Source organism: Cavia porcellus, unplaced genomic scaffold (genome assembly GCF_034190915.1).
Source record: "Cavia porcellus strain 051 isolate PalLab524CR breed Dunkin Hartley unplaced genomic scaffold, mCavPor4.1 scaffold_25, whole genome shotgun sequence".
In the NCBI taxonomy this organism is placed as follows: domain Eukaryota; kingdom Metazoa; phylum Chordata; class Mammalia; order Rodentia; family Caviidae; genus Cavia; species Cavia porcellus.
The window spans coordinates 16405241-16428445 of record NW_026947508.1 but is presented as its reverse complement, the minus strand read 5'-3'; the positions used below and the strand labels follow the sequence as shown (position 1 = coordinate 16428445).

At 54.4% G+C, this 23205-nt stretch overlaps 1 protein-coding gene and 2 long non-coding RNA genes across 6 annotated transcripts in view; 2 read left to right on the top strand and 1 right to left on the bottom strand.

Moving 5' to 3' along the window:
• Positions 1-23205, top strand: part of Hspg2 (heparan sulfate proteoglycan 2) — a 96815-nt gene that overhangs the window by 3212 nt on the left and 70398 nt on the right. The window lies entirely within an intron of this gene.
• LOC134472946 (uncharacterized) lies at positions 409-7696 on the bottom strand. Of its 2 annotated transcripts, none has more exons than XR_010042987.1 (3): positions 7549-7696; positions 6083-6219; positions 409-724 (listed from the first exon to the last, which is right to left on the bottom strand). It is a non-coding gene; the product is annotated as an uncharacterized LOC134472946 (long non-coding RNA). The 2 variants fall into 2 exon arrangements; XR_010042986.1 differs by lacking the exon at positions 409-724 and adding an exon at positions 5391-5924 and having other exon boundaries at positions 7549-7695.
• Positions 7709-11202, top strand: LOC106027970 (uncharacterized). The gene is made up of 2 exons (XR_001201545.3): positions 7709-8879; positions 10854-11202. It is a non-coding gene; the product is annotated as an uncharacterized LOC106027970 (long non-coding RNA).

The following is a 23205-nucleotide window of genomic DNA, read 5'->3' as shown; positions in this document are numbered from 1 at the left end:
CCCCTCTTGCTCTCCACCTGCATCAGTCTGTTGTTTCTTGACACTGAACTGCTCCTACCCCAGGGCCTTGGATCTGCTGTTCCCTCCACCTGGAATTCTTGTCCCTAAATCCACAGGCGCCTCTGGAGGTCTGTGTGCCTTCACAGCTCATCCTCTGACCTCCCACTTTTTTTCCCTCCCAATACTGGAGATTGAACCCAGGCTCTAACGCATGCTAATCATGTGCTCTGCCACTAAGCTAAGCCCCGCCCCTTGTTCGTGCTTCTCGTCACCTTCTGACACATACTCCTTCACTGGTCTGTGTCCTCTGTCTAATTTAAACTCCGTAAGCACAAGACCTGTCATTGTTCATCGTCACCTCTTTAGCAATTGAGAGGAAGCGAGTGCTCAGGGAGTATATTTGTCGAATGTATCAAGCTGTTGCTTCCTATGTGGCCCGAGGCTCCACACAGAAGTCTCCTGTGTCTCGAGGCACAGAGAGGTGAAGCAGTTTGCTCCGTGACGTTGGCACTCACATATTGACGGAAGAGCCACGTTGTAAAGGCAGATGAAGCTCTCCGGACTGCTTGCCTACAGTTTCACCTGCTTGTGGCCAGCGGTCAGTAAATGTTGATAAACGTCACTGATGCCAAATGTGGTGGTGGGTGCCTTAATCCTGCCACTGTGGGAGGCTGAAGCAAGAGAATCCCAGCTTGTGCAATTCAAGTACTTAGTGAGGCACTGTCTAAAAAAAGAAAGAAAGAAAGAAAAAAGAAAGGGAGGGGCTGGGAGGTAGCCCAGGGTTCAGTAACTAACACACACACTCCCCTAGGAACACACACAAGGTCACTACTGATTGATTATGTACGTCAAAACTATGGCCCCAAGTAGCACAGGGGCCACCCCAGGCAAGAACGGTTGGGGACTGAAGATCAGGGTGGCTGTGTCCTGGTGTCCAAAGGGCCTCCTGGGGACATGTGTGGTGGTAGGAGTGTAGGACCTGGATTCTAGGGCAGTCGTTTGCAGTTGGTTAATGAATTAATGTCCTCATTAAAAGGTTCTTGAGTGTGTATAGGCTGTTGAATGAATCTGGGGCTTCTAGGGAGCCAGGTCAATGGGGTGAGGGGGGCCCCCTCCCGGCCTGCAGCTGTAGAGCCCTCCCTGGGTTCCTGGGCTGCTCCCTGGGGCTGGAGGCTGGGGCCGGGCTCTGCAGCCCGCAGGGCTGACCAATATTGGGGTGAGAGGCTGGGAGGGAGGGGCTGCCCAGGATGTGGGAAGATCTGGATGGTGAATCAGAGGAGATTCCCTGGAGCCCAGACATGGGCTGTGGACCCTCAGACCGCAGGGGACCACAAGGAGTGGCTCCCAGCCCTGGCCTGTTAGCTCCTCCCTGCTGCAGGCCCAGCTGTGAGGGTCAGACTAGCAGAGAAGCAGTCAGCTCCCAAGGGACTGCTAGCCCACCGGCCTTCCCCACCTGGATACTGCTTCTGCCTGCAAGGGGGCAGCTGGCTGGGGGTCCTGGCCCGCTGGAATGTTGCCCCTACCCAGCCCTTGGCCTCTCTGGCCATGCCACCCCCTCCTGCTTCCCAAGGCTGGCTGGGGCTGGCTGCCCCAGCGCCCAGAGCAGGCTGACTGAAACCCAGAAGTATGTGTGGAACTTGATTCGCGGGGAGCCGCCAGCTTACTGCCAGGCCTGGTGGCGTCGGAACTGTGTCAATAGCTGCCTTGAGAGGGGTGTGGCTCGCGGCCCTTGGGGGTGGTGGGGCGGGGGTCATCCGCATGGCAGACTTGAGAACAAGGTTGCTCTTTGAGGCTTGGGAATGTGGGGCCTTCCAGTCTTAGCCACCATCAGAATAGCGCTTTCCTCCTCTCCATGGTGCCCCTTTGTGCCAGGTTGCAGGAACCTCACAGCATCCCTGGGGGCATCCAGAGATGTCCTTGGGCCCAGCTCCCAACTTCCCACTGGAGCCCTTTCCCTGTGGCATGGAGGAAGGTGCCCTGGTGCTCTCTGCATTTTCAGGGGGTCTGGTGCGTGTGGGCTTGCAGTGTGCATTAAATAATAAATGAATGGCCATGCAGGTGTGTGTTAGACTTAAAAACTCATTTAACAAATATTCATGAAGCATTTTCTATTCATCTGAGTCTGTTCTAGACTTAAGGTTACTGCAGAGAGCGAAAAAGTCAGTTTCTCTCCCTTCTTGTAACTTGCATTATAGCTCGTACAGGAAGACAGGCAATAAATAAAATATGCCACACAGTGGTAAGTACTGGGAAGGAAAAATAAAGCAGGGAAGAGGTTAGAGAATGATGAAGTAGGGCAAGGGGTCAGGAAAACCTGATAACATTGAACCAAAGGAAAACTGGAGGAAGGGAGGGTGAGAGTCCTGCAGACATCTAGGGAGGGGCACTTCGGGAAGTGGCTTGTGCAAAGGCCCGGAGGTCAGAATGTGCTTGCATGTTGATGGAAAAGCAGTTGGTGGCAGGACAGCATGTGTGAGAGCAAAGTTGTTAATGAGCCTGCATGTTGAGCAGGATCGCTCTAGTTGCTGCGTGGAGAGCCAAGGGCAAAGGGAAGGAGGCCACAACCCAGGCCAGAGATGACTGCATCTTGTACCTCGGCGATGGAGTAGAAAGCAGAGGTTGAATCCTGAACATATTTTGAAGATGGGGCTGACGATGTTGGCTGATGGGTTGTATGCATAGCATGAGATGGGAAGACAGGAGTCTCAGAGAACGTCCACCACAGTCTCAGGCCCGAGCATCCGGGAGAATTGCACTGCTCAGACATAGATGAGCAGCTGCAAGGGTGGTGGGGGTGGCTGATGGTGCGGGGAAGTGTGGAAGAGACCAGCCCAGGGCCCTGCATTGACCCGTGCCAGAGTGCAAGGGTGCTTGCTGAGTGTCCGATTGTGGAGTCCCCGGTCCTGAGTCCTTGGAATCCCACAGCCTGAGTTCCTGGCTTCTAAGTTTGTGCATTTAATAGGAAGCCCCGTGAGCACAGGACTCGGGCTTTTTCTTTGCCATTTACCTAATGCGAGGCAGTGAACAGGTGAACATTGTCCACTGAATATGGTTGGTAATGCCCTTGAGGAAGCCCGCAGCTCTTTCTGAGGCTTGGAAAGAGGCTTTCTCTGGCCCTCCAGCGCTGGTCTCTGCTGCAGCCCGGAGGAGGTGGGACAGGCTGGGAATGCCCCCTCTACCAGAGCGCTCTGACAGCAGCCCTGTCTGGCTTGACCTTGGGCAGGGTGCTTTTTCTTTGTGAACCTCAGTTGTGAAGTGGAGTGTGAATGCCTAATTTCTGGTGGTTAAGAGATAGATGACCAGGTGGATATGCCTGGAATGTGGCCGGTGTTCTATAGCTCGCTGATCTGTTGTTGGTCTTGCTCCTGCTGAGGGCCAGCATAATAATATTCTTTATTGTTTGTTGTTTGTTTGCCTTTTGAGATAGGATCTCCATAGGTAGTTCACTAGGTAGTCGAGGCCAGCCTTGAATGCCAGCCTTGAATGCAAAGCAATCTTCCTGCCTCATCCTCTCAAGTGCTGGGATTACAGGCATGTGCCCCATGGCACACCTTCTCCACAGACCCCTGGGCTTGTTGAATGAAAGTTTGGGTAGTGGGATCATCCAGTTCCCTTGGCCTGTTCCCTCTACCCCTCTGTCTCAGGCTCAGAGCCCCAGATGCAACTGCAACTGATCTGTCACTGCCCCCCTTCCCCCACCAAGGCCACAGCTGCAGGACAGAGTCCACCCTTCCACCCTGATTGCTCCTTCCTGGAGGGGAGAAGGAGGGGGGCACACCCCAGGGTGTGGCCTGGGAAAGGCTGGAGCCTGCGGACACATTGTCCCCTTCCCAGATGTGTGGTGCAGTTGGTGGGCTCTGAGCAGTTGGGGGGGAGTTGCTCCCAGGGGCAAAGCAAGTATGTTGGCACATCTTGAGGGGAGCAGCAGAGGGCGTGTCCTGGGACCTCATCCTGCCCCATCCTCCCTTAGGTCCAACTAGTGAGGCAGGACCTTGCCCAGGAGCTCTGGCCAAGCCTGCAGCCGGTCTTCCTTACAAGGCTGGTGGGCTGTGCAGCTGAGGCCCCGGGGTTCCTCAGAAACAGAACTAGGGAAGAAGAGGGCACTCGAGGCCTGGGCAGTGTTGTCTCTCCTGTGCTTTGCGCCTGGGCTGTGGGGTAGATGTGGCCCCTGCCCACCAGGCCAGGACACTTCCATGTCTCAGGTTTTAACCTTTGTCCATCTTGTTCCAGTCCCAGTTGGTAGGGAAGGGAAGCAGCCAGGGGCTGGGCGGGGGAAGGCTTCCAGGTGGCCCTGGGTGACCCCACAGATGCTCTCCTGGGGTGGGGCTGGGAATTCCCAGCTGCCTCTGGCCCCTTCCCAGCCCACCTCCAGCCCTCCCCTCCCCCTCCCCTGCCTGCCCTCTGCTCCCCCAGGGCCCAGCTCAGCCCCCCTCCTCACCCCAGCTGACTCATCGCTCTCCATGTTTGGCCGTTGGTTTCCAAATAGTTGGGAACTGGGATCATGCCTCTTCTTGGATCCCTCGCTGGACTGATAGATTGAGATTTGACCTCATAAATCCCAGCCCTTGTCATTTTAACAGCTCTTCTTTTCCCCCTCTGCCTTCCGGTGACCCTTGGGCCAGAGGAACCGAGACCTAGAGCTCCCTGAGGAGAGGCCAGGCCCTTCTCTACCCGGGGATCTGGAGGGTCGCTACCTGTCTTGCTGAAAGTGCCATCTGTCTTTGGCCAGCCTGGCACAGGACTCTCCTGCGGGGCATCATCTCCTTAGAGCTCACAGTGGTCTTCAGATCTCCACTTTTCAGAGAGGAAAAGTGAGGCACGGGGGCGGGATGGCTGGCCCACTGTCCACCCGTCCATCCATCTTGGAGAGGAGCCCAGGTTACTCAGCTTTCGCTGGAGGAAGTCCTCATTCTTTCCAGGTCTGTCATTCTTTCTTTGTCATCCTGTCTGGGTCCAGCCTATGGGGGACCAGAGACAGAACGAATCCCGGAAGAGCTGCCTGGAGGAGGTGGATCTGGGCTGCGTGTCTGCTTCACAGGTTTAGCCCTCTCTGGCTTCTTGTACTTTGGTGCCTTTTGCCACTTAGCTTCCATTGCATCAATAGTGATCCCCAGGGAGATGGATTTGGCTGTCCTTGGAACTGAGGCTCCCCCACCCCGAGAACCTGAGTCCTCCTGTTAGGTTCCAAGCTCCCAGGAGAACCCATGCTGTTGGGAGCTCAGTGAGTTTTTGCTGGTGCTTGTGGGCCTCTTAGTACTGGGAGCTGGGTGACACACAAGACACAGAAGCATGTGGTCCAGGCAGGACGTGGAATCTACGTACAGGTCAAAAACTGTCATTAGAGAAACCCTGTGCAGGGGGAGGAGATTCAGGAATCCATCTGTCCATCCATCCATCTATCCATCCATCTATCCTTGCCTTCTATCCATTCATTTTTATTCACTTGTTAGTTCTTTTCCTGAGGGCCTACTTTGTGCTGGTGGGCATCCTGCTAATACCTGTGCGATCACTTCTTTGTGGCCAGGGTCATATGCCCATTTCCCAGATGAGAAGTAGCATAGAAAGCAGTGATGCCCCAAGACCCCAGAGCCAGGTGTGGAGCCAGCGTCCCAGTCCTCCGGGGCCCAGTCCCTACCGCACCAGTTTTGAGTCCTGATAGAGAGACAGAACTCACAAGTCCTGTCCCATGACTTGGAGTCCACACAGCTGCAGATTGTCAGAGAAGGAAGAGACAGTTTGGTGTGAGCATCTCAAAAGGCTTTCAGGAGGAAGTGGCTTCAGGAGCGTGGGGGATTTGCTGGTAGAGGTAGGCAGCATGTCGAAGGCCCAGGAGTTATCCCCTGGACCCCGGATTCACATTGTCTGCATTGTTGTTGGGTTTGCAAGAGCAGGAAGGTCTCCACTTACTGCTGGAATCATTAGAGCTGGGCAAAGAATGAGAGGAAGTCCCCAAGACAGCTGAGGAGACACCCCTCCACCCCGCACCTGACCAGATCAACAGGCCAGAGGTCAAGGCCTGGCCTGCACTTCGTTGCCAGCCAACTACCAGCCCTCCTCCCCGGGCCTCTGTTTTGCTACTTACAGAATGGGCGTTTTGCTTTCTCTTTGACAACCAAGTAAGTCTGAGGAAAGGGGACTTTGAGTTGCCCCCCAGAAGTTGGTCTGTTCTCTGAGGTCCACCCTGCTTTCCAGTGCTGCCACCTCCTTCATTGACAGATCCTGAAATAAATGATGGAGACCTCACTGGACCCTGAGATCTCCTTGAAACTTGTTCTGTCCCATTGCGTATGATCTGCTCACATGGGTCACTCTAGGTCTCTGGGTCCCTGGTGCCAAGCCACCAGCCAAGGACGTAGTCATTGTCTGGTATTGTCTGGTTAGCAAGCCAGCACTACACCAGCAGTCATAAGATTTGCAAGGCAAATTGTTAGTCTCTGAGTGTAATCTTCCATCATTTATTCAATCAGCAAACATTCATGCCCTGCTGGCCCTGTGCTAGGCTGAGTGAGAGCTCACAGCACCCAGCACTGTGAACACTGTGAAGGAGCAAGAAGAGTATTTATTGATCCTGGGTCTGGTCATCTCAGTTGAGGAAGGATGGGCAGTCCCCAGAGCTTGAGCTGCGGCATTGAGGGGGGCAAGGAAGGCGGGGGTCCACATGTGCTGTGCTTTTTTTCCACTTCCCCTCCACTTTAGGCTCCCTGCCTTCCTGGGCCCGGTGAGGACGGAGAGGCAGAGCACAGCTCAGACCTGGATTTGGCTTGTGATGGTAGGAAAGGGTTAAGTGGACCTGATTTCCCACCTCCCTGGCTGGCAGAGGAGGGGGAGAGGGGACAGGGACACGGGCAGGAATGTGTGATAAGATCAAAGCTTCACTCCTGCCTGGGCCTCACCGGGGTTTCACCTGAGCAGTTGAGGGGAATTCTCCAGGCTGGAGGTGCTGGCTGGCCTCCTGGGGGAGGGGCTGGCCCACTGTCTCCCTGCAGCCTTCCCCAAAAGCCACCGCTGGCCCTGGTGGGTGCTGGAAACCTAAAAAGTCACCTGTACTGCCACCTGAGACTGCTTGGGGTCACCAGGGGCACATTCTCTGCTGCCCCCTCTTTGGGTCGCTTACACTGGGTTCCTCTGCTCTGGCATGGAGCGCAGAGCTTCCCATGCCCGGCAGAGCCAAAGGCTCTGGGCCTCCACCACTGAATTCCGGTACATTTAATTCTGCCAGGGAAGGCGGGAATTGTCCTGGCTCTCACCTACTGTTGTGACCCCAGCCGGGGCATAACCTCTCAGAGCCTTATCTCTCAGGCAGGAATGGTGATGCCTGCTCTAGCTCATTCATAGCCGGAATAGGCATTTCTTGGTAACAGGAACTGTTGCAAACCCAGGGGTCTTGTTTGTCTTCCCGGTGACTGCAAGCCCCAGGTCATCCCCCCCTCCTGTCTTCCTTATGTGGGAGGGGACCAAGGCAGGGAAGGTTCTGAGCAAATGACACTTGGTAAAATCCTCCCGCACCACCGGGTGCCCCCAACCTAGTGATAGCAGATTGACACCCACCTCCAGACACCTGAGTGGCAGTGCCAGTCTCTCCACTCCAGTGCCAGAGGCCTCATCAACCCACTGTGTGGCTGCAGAGTGGCCCCAGGATGCATCAGGTGGGAAAAGCCACCCCTAGGGGTGCTGGCCCATCTCCTGCCTGCTTTACACCCACCCTGCCCTGGTTAATGATTGCCCTGGGTTCGGGAGAGAGCCGCCCTCCCGGTTCCTTAACCACTGGTTGCAAGAGGGCAAGGCGGTGGCAGCCTGGGTGTTCCCTGCTTTAATGTGGCAGCTCTGCTCCGGCACATGGGTGGGGAGCAGACGCCTGGAGTCACAGATTGACTGGCAGCTCATGCCCCAGGGTGCTGGGACTGAGTTAGGATCCAAGGGGTCAAAACAAAGCATGAACTGCCCTGGAATCCCACCCCTGTGGTTTGTGGGAGCAGACCTCACACTAACATTTCTAGCACAACCCGCCACCCCCACCTGCAGAGAGCCCCAAGTGGATGGTGATATGGTCAGGGTGTTAGGGTTCTGGGCTGTGTGACCTTGGGCGAGTCACCCCACAGTCCCCAGCTGCTTCCTTATCTGAAGGAAGGTGATACTAATTCCCTCCTTCCAGGTGTGAGCCACCTGAAGTGTGGGAAGCGTTCACACACACACCCAATCTTAGTACCTGGGTAGTTAAATTTTTGCTATTTGGAGAAAGTGAAAGTTGAATTCTAGTTTCAGGTAACCAGGGCAGCTGTGTATATTGGGGATGAGCTGGAGGGCTTGGGGTTGGCACTGGGAGGTCCCAGGGATGCATATGAAAAGGATATGTAAGAGTGGACTGGAAGGAAGTACGCGCGGTCCAGGGTGACCCCCAGGCACCAGAGACCCACCCCAGTTCTCCTAGCCTGGGTTCCTCTTCAAGCTGGGTCCTGAGGCTGGTGCCAGCTGAGGCGGGGGGGGGGGGGGAGCGGGGGGCAGGGAGGGAGAGAATATTTATTTTGATAGCATTAGGGCATTTTCCCCTACTGGCAGCTGCTATTTTGAGAGCCCTGGAGAGCAGGGGTGATGGTTAAATTAGGTAATGTTGCTCCAGAAGGAATGTGTGAAGCCCTCACTGAGGCAGCCGGGCAGGACAGGCATTAACTCAACATAAAATTAAAATTAACCTGCAGCGTGGAGAAAAGCAGCTCCTGCGGGTGGATGCTTTATAAGGCGATGGAGGGGAGGCCCCTGGAAGCCGCTGCTGGGGAGTGGAGGTGGTGGCCAAGGCCTGTTTTGGGCTGGCCTTGCCTGGAGTCGGTGGAGGGGCCAAGCTGCTGTGTCCCAGCTCCTCCGAGCTGCGGCCACTGCTCCAGGTGGGTGGGGCCTGGGGTGGCGTGATGCCTGGGAGGACGGACGGGTGGCAGACTTGGCCTTGGTGCTGCTGCTGCCTCTTTCTGGACCCGTACTTGGGCAGGCTGTTGGGCCTGGGCAGCAGCCATAAGAGAGGTTCCTATCACTGAGGATGGCTTCTTCTAGGAAAAGCACAGGGAGAAAAGGCATAGCTAGTTGCTGTGGATTGCCTCCACTGCAGGGTGTGGTTCCAGTGCCTCTGTGCACCAGGATCTTGGGCCTTGCCTGGGAGATCTTCAGAAATACAGAGCCCCTGGGCCCCACCCAGACCTTCTGAGTCCCAGTCTGCATACTTAGAAGATTCCCAGGAGATTACAGTGGGTGCTACAGTTGGGGAAGCATCTCTTCACACATGCTTGTTATATTTTGTCTTGGAAAGCTATCTCTTTCGTGTAGAAATTGTAGTTATCTGACACTGAAAACATAGCCTGGAGAGGCAGCCCAGGATAGTAACCCCACCCCACAACTCCTCCACCTCTTCCCTTCTGGAATAGGGTGCAGAGCAGTTCTTTGTCCACAGCCCCCGGCAGGTGTGGAGACAGTCCAAGGTATTGGTTGCCCTCTCTTTTGCCACAGCTGGACAGAAGTCATCTCCCCAGGGTCACCCAATCACCTCAGCCCCAGACACAACTGGGCAAGACAGCCCTGCCCCGTGGATCAGGGGGAGAGAGCCCGGCTTGGATGACAGTCAGAGAAGGGCTGTGCTGGGCTTCACTAAGGTGTGCCTTGCCCCGTTGTTGCTGGTATGCCAGGCCTGAGTCCTCTGGCAGTAAATATTTGAGGAGCATCTACTGTGTACCCAGCCCTGGGGAAGTATCCTAACTTTAACCCCAATTTTATGGGTAATCCCAGCACTAGGGTAGCTGAGGCAGGAACATCTCAGTGACTCCAAGGCTAGTCTGAACTGCAGAGAGACCCTGTGTCAAAAAAAACTTTGTTTTAATTTAACACATAGCATGTGCTGCATGCTATACTAAGCACTTAACTTGAATTACAGTATCTCTTTTTTTTTTTTTACTTCTGTATAGTAAGGATAGTGACATAATAATAATCCCTATCTCGTGTGGTTGTCATGAAGATACTATTTGTCAAGTGTCTGGCATGTAATATTTGTTCAATAATAATACGAAACTGTGGCATATTTTATAAGAATATAAAATATGGTAAATACCAATAATCTCCCAGGAGGGCAGCTACTATAGCCATTTTACAGATGAACAAATTGAGATCTACAGTAGGGATCTCTGTATGGAAAGGACTGGCCTACAAAGGTCACAGGAGATTGAGGCAGAGCCATAAGAAATTGAGATCCCAAACTTGGGAGCTGATGTTGTAATCTAGCTTAATTTAGTAACTATTTTTGATCATGAGCTGGCGGGCATTGAGAAGTATCTAAAAGATACATGTGATACGTACATATACGTGAATGTGTATTTAATGAATAAAAGTCAGCCTGGTGTCTGTCCCCAGGGAGCTTTGGTCCCAAAGAAGAGCAGAGACACTGACTCAGATGACCTAAGGTAGAAACCTTGGGGCCGGGGCTGGGGATTTAGCTCAGCGGCATAAGCATCTGCCTTGCAAGCAGGCGGTCGTGAGTTCGATTCCCAGTACCGATAAAAATGAAAAAGACAAAAAAAAAAAAAAAAAGAAAGAAACCTTAGGGCCTGCATCTGTGCGAGGGGATCAGGCCTTTGAGAGGCAGAGCGGAGGCTGTGAAGGAGGGAGGGGCAGATGCCAGCTGGAGTCTGAGGAGCAGGAAAGGGCAGTGACCAGGCTCTGGACTCCTGTTGGCGGTAGCCCTGGCGGGGTCCCAGGTGATGGGTGGGGAGGCCACGCCCAGCGTCCTCACCCTTGAAGCTTCCCCCGGTTCACAGTGGCTTGGCTTCCCAGCCAGCTGGGATATCCCGTCATCTTTCTGCCCTTTCTTCATGCCGCAGAATCAAAGACCTTTCTTAATAGCCCGTCGGAGCTTCTGGTCAGCGTGTGATAACGGGTGTAGCAGACGGAATGCGAGCCAGAAGCCAGGAGACTTGACGCCTTGATTAGAGGGCCGCCTTACCGCCTGCACATGGACAATTTCCTCCAGTCCCTTTCCAGCATGGACAATGACCCAGGGTGGGAAGCACGGTGCTGATCGCCTCTGTGGCCTATCAGCTATGTGTCCTCAGGCCAGCCTCAGTTTCCCACTTCTGGCTTAGTTCAAGGTCTGGTGATGGTGCAGTCTGCACCGTCCAGTGTGGTAGCTGCTGGCCACATATAATTAAGTATAAAATTCAGCGAAATAAATTTCAATTACAAGTTCCGGGTGGTCACATGTAGCCTCTCTAGGGGACAATGCAGGTATGCATGATTTCTACCTCGCAGGAAGATGTCTGGGGCAATGTGGTTGCATAATGTGCACTGCTGTGGTCACCTCCACTTCCCCTGTCCCATCTGGAGCCACCCCAGGACTTGGTGGCGCAGGCCAGACCGCCCCTCTCATGGTACTGGCCCATCTGAGCTTTCTTGATGGCAGCTGGGGGGAAATCTTTTTCTCCCCTCACCAGCTGTCACCCGTAATGCTGAAGAATCCATGACTTGGCTCCAGCCAGTCGCCCTGCATTTCCCACCCTCTCTGCAGCCTGGCTCTGCTCCTCCGCTTCTAGCTGCTGGTAACTGGTGCTGTGTCCAGGCTCTGAGATTCTCAATGCCTACTCCCAGAGGAGGAGAGAGGACTTCCTGCCCCTTGTGCTGCCCCAGCTTCCAGCAGGGGTGCTGGCTGCCTGGACCCCTCAGCAGGGTGGAAAGGATGGTTTGTTGTGACGGGGGCAGTGGCAGCCTGCCCGCTCTAACACGCCTGTAGCTGGGTGCCGGGCATGCTGTTTGCACTTGGCTGGGCCTCAGTCTGGCCTGGTGCCCATGAGGGCTGGCCTGACCTGATACCCTGGTAACAAAGGCTGCTCGTGGGCCTCCACCTGCTTGGGTGCACAGGGAGCTGCTCCTGCACTGGACCTAGGGCCCAGGGGCCATGTCTGCCACCTGGACAGAGGTGTGCCTGGGCCCTGGGGTTGAGGGAGGCCACAGCCCAGACAGGCATAGGGAGGATGCAAACCCTTGGGGCCAACAGTGGGCTTTTTAGGCAGGTAGGGTCTGTACCTGCATTCATCTCTGTGTGGGAGGAGCTTTGAGTCAAAGATGCCATAGAAGCCCAAGGTACTGCCCAGCATCTGGGTCCCCTTGCCATCTCCCGGGAGGTGTATAGAGCAAGCCTTACTGGTCCATGAGCAGTGGGGGCATAGCGGCCCAGCAAGGAGAGATGACTTCTCTGAGATCACACAGCCAGGCTGGAGAGAATCACACTTGGACTCAAAGGCAATCTGTGCTTTTCTCTATCCCATCCCTGTTAGTGGTCCCCAGACGGTGGTCCCTGGATGCTTGGCCAGGAAAGAGTGTTGGGTCCTGGCCTTGTCCCTTCCTCCCTCCGAGCCACACCTGCCTCCTCCAAGGGAGTGGGATAATAATATGGTTAGGAATCTAGCTGACCTCCTGGCCTGAGGATCCTTTGCAGTGGCCTTCAGTGCTCTTCCTCCATGAACATGCCTGGTGCATCCCCCATTCCTTCAAACCTCTGTAGCGTTGCCTGGTCGTAGCAGCCCCCGTTTCCCGTCCTCATCCTCCTCCCCTTACTGGTTTTCTCTCTAGCACACTCGCCATTTGAGGTATTGATTTAGGGTCCATCTGATTCTCAGTAGAGTGTCGGTCCCAGGAGGGCAGAGATGCCCTGTCCCCATGACAGCTCCTGGTCGTCTACCCTACTCCTTCCCAATGCTTCCCACAGCCTGATCCCACTTCTGGGCCCACCCATCACTTAGCGACCCGCGCGTCAGTGCTGTGAATTTCACAGGAGGGCTGGGAGGTGCTGCAGTGACCTGCATAGTGCTACCCATCTGGAATTCACGGGTGGCAGAGTCAGGCTGCCAACCTAGCTAGGCCACCAGGTCTCAGTGCTACCTCCTCGGTTGGGTTCACAGGAGCAGCACCTGCACCCAAACAGGCCGCTCAGAACCCATGCACGAAAGGAAGTAGCAGGGCTGGGCATAAAGCTCAGTGGTGTAAGTGCCTGCCTGGCAAGCACGAGGTTGTGAGTTCGGTTCCCCGGTAGAAAAAAAAAAGTAGCATTTGAGTCCAGCCCTGCCCCTTTCTCCTGTGATTGCCCTTTGCAGCAGCACACACTGCACTTGAATGAAGGAGCTGCTCTCGGCTAGGGAGACCCAGAGTGGCAGGGAGCAGAGGGTGGGCCGAGGTGCCCACTGTCCCCAGGCTGTCTAGGGGCAGGTGGACAGGATGTGCCCTCAGCAGCAGACATTCCTGGTCAGAGGTGACAGGCGGCAGAGAGATTTATCATTTCCGGTAACCCGAGTCCTGGGGAGGCAGAGCACGCCTGCCAAGGACACGCACCCCTGGCCTGCCAGCCCTCTGCCATCTCCTCGGCTGGGCCTGTCTGTCTCCCGCTTGGGGACAGGCTAGAGCAGGGGTGGTGAACCTACGGCAGGGGTGCCACAGTGGGTTGTTTATATCATTGCTAACTCTGAAATGTTTGCCCTCCCTGGAGTAAGCGGGGATCGCCTGTAGGTCCCAGAGATTCAGACTGGAGTCTCAGGCTCCAATTGGCCCCTAACAAAGATCTCACCTACAGGCACCCTCCCAGAGTCCTCATCGATGTGACACCTTGTCCTGGCCACAGGGAGTCCCTGTTTCCAAGGAGACAAAGTCCTGTGTTGGCAGCCAGGGGGTCTGGGGCAGGGTTGGATGCTCCTCTTCCTCTCCTGTTCTGACAGCTGCCTGACCTGTGCAGCTGCACCCTGTGTCAACACCGCAGGCTGGGGAGGCTTAACAAGGCTCACATGGAAGGTCCCCAACAGTCAGGGGTGTCAGAGGCAGGATTTGAACCCAGGGCATCTCACTTCTCTCCCTGGGCCTTGGTTTCCCCTTCTGATGAGTAAGAGTATTGGGCTAGCGGATCCCTTCCAGCCCTGGTGGCCCAGGACCCAGGAATGCATTGGAACTTTCTGTGGCCATGTTCCTTGGCAGCTTATTGAAAATCTGGGGGAAGGGACTGTTCTCCATGGGGTTCTAGAGGGCTCACTTTTGGTGGTTAACTTGGGATGGGTGTAGTGGGAAAGGAAGAAGGGGAAGAGGTGACACTTAGATTTAATTTAAGTACGTTAAGCACTTACATTGATCTGTGGCACTGTCACAGCAGCCTAGTGAGGTGGTCATTTTTATTTCCATTTATTTTTGGGTGTTTTGTTTTTTGAGACAGGCTCTCGCTATATAGTTTAGGCTGGCCTTGAACTCACTGTGTAGCTCAGGCTGTCCTGGAATTCACAGCAATTCATCTGCCTCAGTCTCCTGAGTTTTAGGATTACAGGCGTGCACCCCCATGCCCGGCTCAAATATACTAGTCTTCCCAAAAGACTATTAGTATGTTCTAGAAATCTGAATACTGCTCCATCTAGACTACATCTCCCAGGCTGCCTCTGACACTTGGAAGTCGCTGAGAAATACCTTTGTTCAAAGGTTCCTTTGCTTCAGAAAATATGGTCAGTTGTATTTATGGGTGTATGAGAGTTCAGAAAGCGTGTGGGCTGGAGTGGCCAAGCTCATGGACTCCGGGGGAGGGGTATCTCGCAGGGCCTGCAAGGGAGCTGTGCACAGGAAAGGAAAGCCACTGGGGTCTCCTGGGACCCTTGCCCTGCCTGCTGCCTGCCCTGGGGCCTGGGAGTCCAGCTCAGTAATGGCATGTTGGGCTCACAGCCCTCTGGGTGAAGGGATGGGGGGTGGACAGCAGCGTGAGGACTGAGATGACCCTGACCAGCTCCCTCCTCCACATACCCTGTCCCTGCCCATTGAGGGGACCTTGCCCTGAAGTCCCAGCAGCTGTCAGCAGGGAAGGGTGACACAGAAGGACAGAGGTGACTTCCCAGCTGCCCCTTATCCCCTGGCCTGGGCCTGGCCTGGACTCTCCCCAGCTGTGGTGAGCAGCTGCAGAGCATTGTCCAGAGCCCGCACTGGGCACGTCCTCCTCCCTGAGCCTTCCCACCGTCCTTCCCAGCAGTGCCCTGGGGAGGGCTCGGGGCTGAGCGGAGGACATGAGCACATCCTTTAGTTCCTTTGATCCTACTGAAGATCTGAAGCCGCGGGAATGAGTGCTCTGTCTTTATGGAAGGGAAAACAAAGTCAGAGAGGCCGTATGATTTGTTCAAAATCACACAAACTTAATGTGGTAGTGCATGCCTATGATCTCAGCACCGTGGGAGGCTGAGGCAGAAGGATTCAAAATTCAACCCTAGCCATGGCAATTCAGTGACTTCATGAGAACCTGTCTCAAAGTAAAAATTTTTAAAAAGGTCTGGGTGCGTAGCTCAATGCAAAGGACCTGGCTTCAACTCCTAGTATACATAACTACTTAACAGCTAAACATGCTCCTGATTCCCAGCACCACTCAGCCCCAGTACACAGCACCCAGCCTAGTACACAGCTACTTAGGAGCTAAACAGGGGCTCCTGACTCCCAGCACCCAGCCAGGCTTTTCCCTGATCCTTTCTTCTAGGTCCTTTTTTATACGCAGTGATAGATGCTGAGGGCTTCTTGAGTTAGATTCCCAGCTTGGCCATTGAGTAGTTTCAGGACCTTGGCAAGCTGCTTAACTCCAAGGAGTGAGACTTTGATTTTCTTGCCTGTAACCTAGGATAATAACACTGTTAACCTCTTGGGGTTGCTGAATCAGATGAACAGCTTATCAATATAAAGTACTTAGCCTAGGGTGTGACATGGTCTCCGTGCTCCCGACGAGAGCAGGTGGATTATCAGTGTTAGCGCCTCTGTGCAGCAGGCCTCTGGGTGGTTCTCTGGGGGCACCATACGCATTCCACACGTGTTTGTACCAGTCAGCAATTATTTATTTGGTGCCTACTCAGTGCCAGGTGCTCAAAAGAGGGCAGTGACAAAACAGACCAAATTCCTGTCCTTAGCTGGGTATGCTGGGTGGCTTACACTTGTGATGCCAGCACTGCAGGAGGCTGAGGCAGAGGAGCATCACAAGTTCAAGCCCAGCCTGACAATTTAGAGATTCAGCAAGACCTTGTCTCAAAATAAAATATAAAGATCTGTGCCGGACGTGGTGGTGCATGCCTGTAATCCCAGCATTCTGAAGGCTGAGGCAGGAGGATCGTAGCAAGTTTGAGACCAGGCTGGGCTACAAAGTGAGCTCAGGGCCAGCCTGACCTGCATAGTGAAACCTTGTCTCAGAAAAATAAAATGAAGATCTAGGGTTATGGTTCAATGTAAAGGCCCTAGGCTCCGCCAAAGCCGCTTAAGTGCTGTGCACACCCTGGGATTGTTAACCACGTGCTGCAGTGAAAATGCAGGGACCCAGAAAACCGCAGAGCAAGAGCTTATGACATGGCTCTTTGGGGGGAGTTTACCGCGGTGTTGCATCTCGGTGTGTCGTGGGCTTCCTGGAGGAGGCAGCTGTGGTGCTGAGTCCTGCAGGGCTCATCAGGAGAGATTGGGGACATTAAGGATATAGCTGCTTTGGTCTGAGCTGTAACAATTTCAGGAAGGTCTTACAGGGGGCAGGGTCTCTTGTCCCTAGGGACAGGGGCCAGCCAGAGCTTTAAATACCCCAGGCAGCCCAGAATAGTCCCCATTGTCTTGGCCTGGGCTGAGAGAGAGGCTGGAGCGGGAGGTCTGGGCACTTCCCTATAAGGTGCCGGCGGTGTTTCTGTGAAGACTGTTCCCCGTGGCTCTGCCACTAGCTGGAAGGCTGCCTGTGGTGGGTGGGACAGCAGCCTGGGTTCTGTACTGCATGAGCAACGTGCAGCTTCGGGGAGGACCCGAGGGGTGGGGGGCTCCCAGGTGAAGGTGTCCCTTTGTGTGCCAGGGGTGTGCATGTGCATTGGCCAGCTGGGCCCTTCTGTGGGCAGGCTTTACCAGGTCCTGCCCGAGGCTCCTGGCATCCTCCCTGCTCTGGCTATTTTGGGCACTGGCAGTGCTAGAGCTTGGAGAGCAATGGGTAATCCTGCCCAGCCCAGGGATGCTGGGGCAAGGCGGGGCCCCCTCAACTCCCTTCCAGCCTCCCTGAAATCTTTGATCCAGATCTTTCATGGGATCTTTCATCACTGCAATCTGCCCTGGCCTTAACCTCTAAGGATCACGGTCAGTGGGCTCAGAGGGGATGTCAGTCCCGCTAACAGGCCAAGAAGGGGGCCAGGCAGGCCTCGTCTCTCAGGGCAGTCCCTGCCCTGTGTATCAGGCATAGTTGTGTCTCTCTCTTCTAAGCAGTGGCTTGTTTTTTACCTTGTGGGACTCGGGACCCGGGCAGGTTCGCTTCTTCCCATTGGCTGCTGGAAGGCTCAGAGCCCCATGAGTCAACCCACTCACGGATCTCAGAGATTACACCTGCTGTCTGTCCAGTCGCCTCGCTGCAGGCTTGTCCATCTGCCCTGCCCGAGTGCTCCTGACGTGTATTTAGTTAACTCGCTCTTGCTGTTGTGCACGCATCTTGGAAGCTGCCTGGACCCGGCTGGGAGGGGAGACAGGAGTGAGTAACTAAAGATGGTGACAGTAATGACCCTCCGTCACTCCCTGTTCCCCGACATCTGGCTCCTGTGGCTCATCTCGTCCTGACTTTGCCGTTCTCTGCTTTTGCTGATGGATGTCACAGCCTAGAGTTTCAGAATCTTACCGTTCTAGCATTTCAACGAGTTAAAAACGTCAAAGCAGAGGGAACCTTCGAGGCCCTCAAAATGGATGGCTTTGAAACTTAAGCCAGTGCATCTGGCTGGTAATGACAACAGCAGAGGCGCTGCTCACTGTGTGCTGGTGCTGTTGGGATCATTTTATGCTTTTTTGGATTTTTACGTATTTACTTATTTTTTTATTTTGAGGCACAGTCTCACTAAGTCTATCCTGCCTCAGCCTCCCGGAATGTTGTTTTATGTTTTAGTGAATCTTCCCGATGACGACCAGGTAGACATTTTTACAGTAGTCTCTTGGTGCCAGTGAGGATGGATTCCAAGAGCTCCATGGATATAAAAACCCTGAGTGGTGCAGTACTTGTCGGTGTGTAACCTACACCTGCCCTCGTTTCTGGATACTGAATCATATCCAACACAATATGAATGGCTGTGGGGCTGTATTGTTCAGGGAGTGACAAGAGGAAAAGGTCTGTACATGTTCAATTTAGATGTCATTTGCTCCCAACTATTTCCAACCCGTGGTTGGTCGAATCCACAGATCAAGAAGGATGCCTGTACTGTGAATCATCAAGCCCATTTCACAGATAGGAAACAGACACAAAGAGGGGAAACGGCTGGCTCATGGCCTCACAGGCTGCTCAGGGTGCTGGACCAGACTCATTGTGCGAAAGACCAGCATGGAAAATAGAAAATGATAGATTTTTTTGATTTGAAGAGAGTTTGGGGGTGGGAACAAAAGTCTGGCTGTTCCCAACTTCCCCCTTATCCCCTCTCTAGAGTGGTCCTGAGACTGCTGAGAACAGACAGACCCAACCTGTCACCTAGGGACCAGCCCGACGGAGGGGTGAGCTGGGACCCTGACCTCATGCCCATGGTCCAGCATCCATCTGGCAGACCACCACCCTGTGCGCATCCCTCCATGTCCCACTGAGCCTCAGCATGAGCTGGCTCCCTCCTCTGCAGGGCCTGGACAGATCCTGTCACCCGGCCTGCTTTGCTTGTCTAAGAAAATGGTTTTCTGTCTTCATGAACCCTTTTTGTACACTTTTTTTTTTTTTGTACCAAGAATCAAACTTATAACCTTGTGCTGGCCAAGCAGGCTCTTACACCCCTGAGCCATATCCCTGGCTCTACGAGCCCTTCTTGAAAACCCTTTGGGTAGCGTAGGCAGAAGCAGCAGATCCTATATTTGAAGCCTTTTCTGCAGCTTGCTGATGGAAAGGTGGCCGGTTAGGGGCGAATGTTTTCAAAATGTGTGGAGTGGAACTCTAGACCTAAGAGCTTTGTGTGAAGAAAAGGCTCTCAGTTCAGCAAGTTTAGGAAGCACTAATGGTTACCTTTTCTCTCTTCACGGAAGTGGAGACGTTTAGGACTTAGGGGACCAGCTCAGCTTTGCTTAACTGGTCTTCCCTGCGGTGTTCATCTGCAGGACCATCCCCTGCCTGTTCCTGTGCTCTGGAGTGGACATTGGTCATGACGGGGGCACAGGGACACTTCAGAAGGAACGGCCCTTCCTCTCACTTCCAGGTCATCCTGCCCCAGGAAGCAGATGAGGAGGGAAGCCCTGGGGGCAGCCAGCCCAGCCTCCTAGGCCACAGCTGTCAGGCTGCAGCTCCAGCCTGTTTTTTTCTGCTGCTGATGCCTTTGGGAGTGAGTTCTGAGCCAGTCACAGAGGCCCAGCCGCCTGGCTGTCTTGTCTTGCGCAAGGCCCTGGAATGAGCCTTGGAACTGGTGGCCCTAGAGGTCCCAGCCACCCCTCTAGGATACTTTACAGTGACCATGGAAGTTTCTTGAACCCTAGCCCCACACTAGGATGGACCTTTTACAAGAAAGCCCCAGCATTGGTGACCAGAAACATGGTGGGAGCAGGTAGTGTCAAATGTCCTTCTAAGTTTGGAACCAAGGGATCTTGGGTTCAAGTCCTGGGCCTTACAACTCTGTGACTGTGGGCAAGGCAGCTCTCTGAGCTTCAGTCTTCTCAATTGTAAACACCATTCACTCATTAACATAATAAATTTTTTTTTTGAGTACCTACCATGTGCCAGCTGCTGGGGAAATAGCAAAATTTACAAAGTTCCTGCCTTCAAGGAACTTACCTTCTAGGAGGGGAGACAAACTGATAAACACATAAATATGGTATGAACTAACAGCTGATGGTATGCAGTGGAGGGCAGTGAAGCAGGAGGAGGGGAGTGAAAGAGAACTTAGCAGATTCCAGGCCTCGAATGAGGTCTGGATGCCTCTCTGAAATACAACATTTGAGCAAAAACTGGAGGAAGAGAGGAAGTGACGAATGGAATACCCGGACCAGTGTCCAGGCAGGGGACACAGCAAGTGCAAAGACCCTGAGGTGCAAAGAGTCCTGCTGTGCTCCAGTTCTGTGATGAATGTGACTAGAAGTAGTGGGTAGGGAGAGCAGAGCAAAGGACACTGAAGAAAGACTGTGTGTGCAAAACAGATCACAGAACTTGGCTGGGCCCAGTAGGACTTTCCTTCCTACCCTGCCATGAATCAGGGGCAGTTAGGCCTAACGTGATTGGTTTAGGGAGTGATCATTGTTGTTAGTGGTGTCTCATTTCAATAAAAAGTTGTGGAGGATTCTCCCCATCCTCTTCCACAGGCCTGGCACTGCACTGGGGGCTTCACTGGTGAAATAAGTGGTTGTGTGCAGCCCGGAGAGGTTGGAGTAGCCTTGAAGCCCCACAGACATGGTGGGCCCCAAGTCAGAGAACCAGAGGAGCTGGCCAGGCTTCAGGCAGGAGGTGCCCTGTGAACACCACAGGTGTGGATGGCATCTGCAGTGCTGGGCAGATAATATTCAACCCCATGCTGGGCAGCTCAGCCCGGAAGCTGCTCCTACCCCTCCTGGCCTCTGGCTGAGGCAGGGTCATTTCCGGGTGGCTTCCTGTGTCCTCACTATGTCTGGCTGCCAGAGGAGGTCCATTCTTGGGGTGCCCACAGGGCCATAGGAAAGTATGGAGACTGACTCTGGGGAGCACTGGAGCGACTTGGCCTCTGTACCAAGCACCAGCTTAATGATGTAACTGAGAACCCAGCACTTACGGTGGAAAAGCCCATGTGGGCCGCTTCCCCAGTCTCCCTTGCTAAGTGAGGGACCCCACCTCAGCTCTCCAGGCCCATCCTGCCTCTCCAGCATTGTCTCACACTGCTCTGTCTCCATGGTCTGCGACCCCTGGCCCCGGGAACTCGGAGTTCCCAGTCTGTCTGCTTCACTGTTGCATCCCTGACCCAGCATGGTAGGTGCTTGGTGACCGGAGACCAAAGAGCCCTGAATTGTACCTTATGGAGCAGGTCTGACTGCTGATTTCTTTTAGGGGATAAGGAAGCTGAGGCTGGCCAGCTAGATGGTGGCAGAGGTAGCCTGAAACCAGGTGTGTGACTGATCACAGAATCCTGCTCTTCTGTTCCATCAGACCAATCTCCTGAGACTCAGCTTGCCTTCTGCCTGGTCAGAGGCAGAAGCAGTCTGCATTGGGTGTTACCCCAGCTACACTGGAGGAGCCCTAGGGCAGTGACCACCCCTGGGCCCCCTGGGGACAGGCTGCATGGCTTCAGGAGCCCTGCTGAGTGCTTTACTCCCATTTCACAGTTGAGAGGACCCACGCAGGTGGGACCCGGTCCCAGAGTGGCTTTCAAGGATCACGTGACCATCTCCTCCATCCCCTGGCACCAGGCAGGAGCTGAGTCTCAGGAAAATTGTGGCATCGATTTTGTCAATGGGAAACCAAAGCCCCGAGGTCCTTCTGTCCTTCCTACCAGTAGGATCGCAGACAAGTTGTTACTTTCCCTTTTCAAACTTGGTCAGATTGGCTCGTGGCCGCCGCGGAGTGGCTGAGCAAGTTAATTCCTGCATCTGTCTCACACTGAGTGCTTACTGTGTGCTTTCTGTTGTGGAGACACGGCAGTGACCAAAACAGAAGCCACCGCCTTCCTGGTGGCCTTGTGTGGCGTATGCATGGAGACTGTGGGTGTGGATGCCCAGCACGTAGAGTGAGGACTCACTAAAGTTTGCAGTAAGGAAGGGGGCCAGGGTCCTGCCCTGTGGTGAGTTCAGGGCAGTGCTGGGTCTAGGAACTTCTGCTCCCAGGGTGTGCTGTAAACCCTGGCCCTCCTCAGACTGCTCTGTGCTCCCTCTGGGCCTTGACTCAGTACAATTTTCCAGATCTTTTCTTGGTCCCACCTTTCAGAAAACAGATGTCACAGGTCAGAAGCAGAGGCCTGCTGGCAGCTGTGCCACTTAACTGTCAGAGTACGGGAGTCTCAGCCAGAGTCACGGTTTCAAACACAATTTCTGTCACCTTAGCTATGTGACCTTGGACAGATAACTGTACCTCTCTGATCCTTGTTTCCTTACCCATAAGATAAGCTGCCACCAATATCCACCTCATGATACTGGTGTGGGTTTAAGTGACACAAGCCTCATAAAGACCTTAACTCATCAGCTGGCACACCGTGGCACTTGAGTGTCAACCCTTCTCCTTAATTTGGGGATCAGTATTCTTCCTGGTTGACTGGCTGGCAAAGGAGCTGCTGTCTTGGGGCCCCAGTCTGAGAAGCTGGCAAGCCTCCTGAGTGGCACGGGCATACAGGCATGCCAGAGGAGGCCACAGCCACCTCCTTTCCGGCCCGGCGCCCCTCTCAGACCGCCAGGGGATTAAAGGCCTTCTGGCCTTTGTGTCGGGCTCGCCGCCCCTGGCAGTTTGCACAGCAAAGTGCTGCCCCGACAGATTCCTTGCCCTTTGCCGTCTGCTGCCCGTGGATGGGCACTGAGCAGTTGGGGGTGGGGTTGGGCACCTTGACCCATGAGTCTGGAGCCTGGGTTGGAGCAGAGCAGGGAAAGCATTTGTTTTGGGGGCTATCTACAAGGCTTTGTCAGAGCACAGAGTGAGGGGACTCGTTTGGGGACACATCCAGCTCTAGAGTTTGGGGGTGGTGGGTCGTGAACAGTGGTGGTAGGAGGCAGGTGGGCAGTCAGGATTGTCTGCCTCCCCACCCCACCCCGCGCCTCCACGCGGTCTCTGGATGTTGATGAGGTGAGCTCACTCCGGCCCCAGATGCCTGGAGCCTTGCCCTGGGCAGCTGCAGCCACCCCAGGGACCCCGTGGTGCTCAGACCTTCCTGCCCAGCTGTGGGGGTAGGGGCTGAGCCCCAGGCCCAGGCCACGCAGGGAGGGAGGGCGTGGGCCGGGCTGCGCCAGGCATGTGAAGAATGTCTCTGGAGTGCAGAGCCCTGGAGGTGAGGGTCCCAGAGTCAGCCTCAGAGCTGGCACAGAGCCGAAGCCTTAGGACTTAGCTCTGTTGTCCAGCCAGCACAGCTTCGTCTGCCCCCACAGCCTTGGGCCAAGACCTCTCCTTTCATCCCAGACAAGGTGGTGCTGCCAGGCCTGAGCCTGCACCCCACCCTGTGCCTCACCCCTCAGCTATACCCATCCCTCTGCTCTGGAGTCATTTTAACCCTTATTGAGCACCTAATATGAACAGAGCGCCTCACTGAGCTCCTGTCCTACTTGCTCCCATTTCTAAAGATG